Here is a 6558-nt window from a genome sequence, read left to right as displayed (position 1 = left end):
ATTAGGGGTAGAAATATGGATCTCTATTTTATATAGAGCCATTAACTCTCGCATGAGTTCATTGTTAAATTCTGACCCGGGGTCACAACTTATTTTGCGTGGAGTACCATAAAAAGAGAAGTATTTTATTAATGCGCGGGCGACTTCCGGTGTAGAACGATTTGGTATTTCCAATGCTTGTCCTAATTTGCTAAAAGCGTCAACTAAGGTCAAGTAATATGTTCCTTCTATTCTCGCCTGTGGATTTGGCTTTCGAAGTAGATAAAATATTTTGTATTATGTTTTATGTATTCTAATAAAAATTGTTTAATCAATTCGTCATTATTTTCCGGCAAAAATACTTCTAACACTTTTTGTTTGGGTCGAGACCAATCTTTTGCTTGAATTTCATTTTTGAACCAAGTGTAAACCAATATTTGGTTAGGTTTGGTGTCTATAGCCTCCTTTAAAATAGGTATACCAACTGATTCTTATTCGACTGCCGAGTGTGCTGTGTCGGTACTACTCGACTCCGAACGGATTGGGTATGTGTCTTCGAGTTCCATATTTATGGGGTCGGATGCGCTACGTGTTGCAGATGACGAATCAGATATAGTGATTGTATCTGAATAAATTATCTATGGGTTTTGTTAATTGGGTAATTTCTTTTGTTAAATTTTCTATATGTTGCCTTAAATGTTCTTCCTTTTCGTCCACGTTAACTTGCATCGATTGTCCATCATCATCAGATCCTAGAGCATTTAGCTTTATACGTGATAGTGCGTCTGCATTAGAATTTTGTTTTCCATTTTTGTAAATTATTTCGAAATCGAACTCTTGGAGACGTAAGCGCCATCGGGTCAATTTACTATTGGGCTCTTTTAATGAGTAGAGCCAAGCCAATGGTCGGTGGTCAGTGTAGATATAGAACTTCTTTCCATATAAATACGGTCTGAAGTGTTTCACCGCCCAAATTATGGCTAAAAGCTCTCGCTCGATCGTACTATAGCGGGTTTCGGTGTCACTCAGTGTTCTACTTGCATAGGCCACTGGTTTATCCGATCCGATAGGTCCCTGAGATAATACGGCACCAAGAGCTACAGCTGAGGCGTCTGTCGTCAATATAAATGGTTTTGTGGGGTCCGGATATTGTAATAGAGGGGTAGTTGTAAGTAACTCTTTGCATTTTTCAAAGGCTTCTCTGTATTTTTTATCAATGACTATTTTATTTCTCTTTTTTAGGCAGGCCGTGAGAGGTTGTGTTACCTTGGCGAAATCTTTGATGAATCGGCGATAATAACCGACCAGTCCCAAAAAGCTCTTTATTTGTGTAGTAGTCTTTGGTAAGGGGTAATTAAGAACTGCGTTAATTTTGTCGTCGTTTGGTCGAAGTCCTTCGCTAGTAATAGTATGGCCTAAATAGAGTACCTCTTTACGTAAAAATTCCGATTTGTCAAGCTGTATTTTTAAGTTTGTTTGTCTAAGTCGGTCAAAAACGGTTCGTAACTTTTGTAAATGTTCTTCCAAACTAGCTGAAAAGATGATTATGTCATCTAAGTAAACAAGACAATGAATGCCTTGGAGTCCTCTCAGTATGTTGTCCATTGCCCGTTGGAAAGTGGCTGGTGCTGTTTTTAGCCCAAAAGGCATTCTGAGAAACTCGTAGTGCCCAAACTGGGTGCTAAAGGCTGTCTTTTGTCTGTCACTGTCGTTTACCTCGATTTGATGGTAGCCACTGGCTAAGTCCAAGGTCGTAAAGTAAGTGCTTTTCCCTAGTTTGTCAAACAAGTCGGTTATGTTGGGCAGAGGGTATTTGTCGTCAACTGTCACTTCATTTAATCGTCTGTAGTCAATTACCATCCTAAATTTTGCCTCTCCACTAGCATCTGGTTTTTTGGGAACAAGATGGACTGGTGCACTCTATGGGGAGTGCGATTCTTGAATGATATTATCGCATAAAAGTTTTTGTACTTGCTTTTTAATTTCTTCTGCCTGAGCTGGTGCTTGCCTATAGGGTTTCGTGTATATGGGATCTTCGTTTTTTGTCCTTATACAATGCTTCACCTCATTTGTAAAAGATAAGGGTACGTATTCGCAATAAAATATATCCTTATACTCTTCACACAGTTTATAAATACTCTTTCTCTCCTCTTCATTCATGTGGTCCAGTCGCAACTTATTAAGATTTTCTAACAACAACTGATCAACATCTATATCCACATCCATATCCTCAACCTTATTCACCTGACATTCATTATTATCATATTCTATAGTTTTAAAAGGGGCTGTCACTACCAAAGTTTTGTCTTCATCCGATATATTTTGTATTACTGTCGAAGCGTAGCCTTTCGCGCAAGTGACCAGTGCACTTGGCATACGTATACCTTCACAAAATTCAGTAAAATTTAGGATCGCTTGTCCAGAATATAAATCAGTGGGGAGTTTTACTCTTACTTCAGATCTTCGTGGTATGTCTAACGCATATTCGGAACTATGTATGATAGGTATATCAACGGTCCTTGTCCTCAACATACAATTTTTGAGGTCAATGATCGCTTCTATCCCTTTTAATAAGTCATTTCCAATCAAACCATCATAACGAGAGTCCACATCATAGAGATAAAACTTTTGTAACTGTAAACTATTAAAAGTTGGCATCAATGGAATTTGTATAGCCTTATCATGTACTGAACTCGCATGAGTACTTATTACTTCAAACGGTTCATGATAGATACACTGTGGGAAATATTTATAGGCCTTACGAGGGCTCAAAAATGATCGCGTACTGCCTGTGTCAACCATAAGTTTTGCGTCAATTTCGGGTAAGTATATGTAAGGTAGTTTTAACCTTACATCACAATTCAATTCTATCGTTTGTCTATTTTTGTAGAGGCTCGCATGTAAAAATTTTCTACTTGTTCATAACGATCGTCGTTTTGCAACTGTTTGTTAGATGTAGACGGCTTATCAGTCTCACTCTCCTCGGTTGGTATCAACGGGAACATATTTTGTTCGCAAGCATAGGTGTCAAATTCCATTTGACCAGAAGGGTCTTCACTGTATGACGTATAGTCATAAGAATAGGGGTCCGCCTCGTAATACGGGTAGTTAGTATCATATAATTCCATTTCGTTTAATCTAAACCCTTCTCGTTTAGGGGGTGCAGTGCGCATTGACACGTCTGTGTTAATTTGACGGGGTTGTATATTTTGCTGTGGCGCTGGTGGTCTATAGGCGTGTTGCTGTCCAAACTGATGAGGTCGCATAGGGGGCAACTGTTGCAGACCTGTAGGCCTATAACCGAACTGGGGCCTATATCCGAACTGAGCGGGATTTTGAGGACGATAACCAAAATGTTGTTGCGGATGATTCGGTTTTGGGAAAGCAATTTGTCTACTCGGTGGTATACCGAATTTAAAGTTGTTCTGAGGGTTATTTGAGAAATTGATGGGTGCATTCGGTTTAAATCCAAAGTTTTGAGGATGATTTGGGCTTACATTGTTACCAAATTTAAAAGGAACTTGTGGAATTGCTGGCATTTGGGGCCTAGTAGTTGTAGAATTATTAATTTTGTTCCTACTTTGATACTGCTCATGGAAGTTTACTTCCTCAAGAAAGACTGAAAGAGCATCTTCTAATGTATTCGGGATTTTTAATCGTACTATCCTCACCATATTCTCCGGTAAATTATATAGAAAGGTATTTAGTGCCGTTTTGTTATATATAGTGATTTTATTTCTCTTCATTTCCTGGTCAGTCAATAAGTTTATTTTTGCAATTAAATTAGCACGAACAGATTGTATGCGGATACAAAAATCCAAATAACTTTCACCAGATTTAATTTTCAGAGTTTCGAGCTCAATAGCTATACAATCTTCGCTGCGGGGATCGCCGAAGTGTTGCACGAACAATTCTTTGAATTCCTCCCACGTCTCTATATCGTCACGCTCGCTGATAAGCGCCGCTGCGTTATCAGTAAAGCGACTTGTAATAGTTTGCATTACATATAAATTCTGGCTATGATCGCCTCGAAACCTATCGATCACATATTCACATTTACGTAAGAATAAATTCAAATGTCTCCGATCACCATTGAAAAGAGGAATGATTTTTATAAAATCGTTTGGAATTAAAGTTAAATTTGCAATTAAAGGCTGCGTCATTTTTACTACGATAAACTGTTTCAGTAACCTTAAAAACTAACACAATTAACACGTAAGATATGCAAAAATATATTATTATTATTATTCTTTTTTATTTATCAAAATTATTATTCCTAAGGAAATCAGGGGAACGTTGAAATGAAAGAAGTCTAATTTCAAAATCAACAGAACAATAAGAACAGGACGGGAAGGCGAAAAGTCTCACTCACCAACTTGCGGTTCCCATGTTCACCTCCAACAGCATTCCGCATCACCAGACAAATTTCTTTGGTTCGAGGATTGTCTACTGCGTCTCACGAAAAGTTCAATGATAGTGATTTTGAACACGGTGAATTTAACGCAAGACTATAGCAGCAATAATTGACAATCCTACCGGCTGCGCCAGTCAAGTTTTCGGGAGCGTTCGGAGAGTTTTTAAAAAATAAAACTAAAGAGTACTTAAAACACGAGCAGAGGTGGATGCTTCTAGTTTAATACTGAATCAAAAAATTAAGCAAAATTAAAAATTTTGAAAAAACCCACGACGGTAAAAATCTCATCGAAAAAGAATAAAATAACTCAAAACCCCCGACTTAACCCAATTATTATGTAACGAAATATTATATTAGACTTAAAAATACTTTCTAAAAAGAGTTGATATCTCGAGACATCGGTAATAGATATACTTAAGTACCTAAACAATGAATATGGATGTTTACAGTTTTTTCCTAACGTGTCTGTTTCTCGAAAATATACTTAAATGTAGCGATAATAATTTTACCATAATACATAACCGAGGAATATCCGTCGGGGGCTGCCATTAACCCAGCTAAAGTTTTTCTAGTGACGTGAATACAATTATTGAAGAATTGTAGATGTTTAACGACGACATAAAATACACTTATGAGTATGATTAAATTTTTGTTGAAATTTCATATTTATAGAAAAGGCAGCCCCCGACGGATATTCCTCGGTTATGTATTATGGTAAAATTATTATCGCTACATTTAAGTATATTTTCGAGAAACAGACACGTTAGGAAAAAACTGTAAACATCCATATTCATTGTTTAGGTACTTAAGTATATCTATTACCGATGTCTCGAGATATCAACTCTTTTTAGAAAGTATTTTTAAGTCTAATATAATATTTCGTTACATAATAATTGGGTTAAGTCGGGGGTTTTGAGTTATTTTATTCTTTTTCGATGAGATTTTTACCGTCGTGGGTTTTTTCAAAATTTTTAATTTTGCTTAATTTTATTTCAGACTTTTTAGAGAGCATATACGAATCATAATCTATATAATGTGTAGGTAAGATCTCGCAAAACAATAAGTGTGATTCATCCTACCACATAATATTAAGTCCCTTATTATATATTATACAGTTGCTTTCTGTTTAAAGTTACCTCTATAACACTCATCTGAGAACATGCACCAATCACCCACGAACTCATTCCTGAAATCCGCATTGAAATCAGACAATACGTTTTAATTTTAATAATATTGCAATATAAACGTTTCACACTAATATAGCAGCGCCTCCTAGTGAGTTAATATCATAAGACTTATCTTAGACCATGCACCATTCAACTACGAACCCATTGCTGAAAACCGCATTGAAATCGGACAATTCGTTTTAATATTATTGCAATACTATTTTTCACTAATATTGTAGCACCCTCTAGTGAGTTAAAGACGTAATTTTTATTATTTGGGAACATGCAATAAGCTACCACGTACACATTGCCGAAAACAGAATTGTAATCGGACATTTCGTTTTGATTATATTGCAACATTGTTTTGCACTAATATTGTGGCGCCCCTAGTGAGTTACAGCCATGACACCTGTCTAAGAACATGAATTCATCAAACACAAACCCGCTATTGAAAACCGCCTCAAAATCGGATCATTAGTTTAAAAGATAGGTGGTAACATTACTTTGCACAAACGCACACACAAACATCTCTCACCCTAAACGCATATAAATGCTCCGTTCCGTCGTGGGTAATAAATGTAATTAAAATTATACTAACCGTAATTAACAACACTTTGCTTTACTTAATACATAACATACATAAACTGCCTATATACGTCCCACTGCTGGGCACAGGCCTCCCCTCAATCAACCGGAGGGGGTATGGAGCATACTCCATCACGCTGCTCCACTGCGGGTTGGTGGAGGTGTTTTTACGGCTAATAGCCGGGACCAACGGCTTAACGTACCCTCCGAAGCACAGAATCATCTTACTTTTTCGGACAATCAGGTGATTCAAGCCTGAAAAGTCCTTACCAAACAAAGAGGACAGTCTCACAAAGTGATTTCGACAATGTCCCCATCGGGAATCGAACCCGGAACACCAGATCGTGAGCCTAACGCTCTAACCACTAGACCACGGAGGCTGTTTACTTAATACTACCTGATTATTGAGTGATG

Source organism: Pectinophora gossypiella, unplaced genomic scaffold, assembly GCF_024362695.1.
Source record: "Pectinophora gossypiella unplaced genomic scaffold, ilPecGoss1.1 Pgos_35, whole genome shotgun sequence".
NCBI classification, from domain to species: Eukaryota; Metazoa; Arthropoda; class Insecta; order Lepidoptera; family Gelechiidae; genus Pectinophora; species Pectinophora gossypiella.
This window is presented reverse-complemented; position numbering follows the sequence as displayed.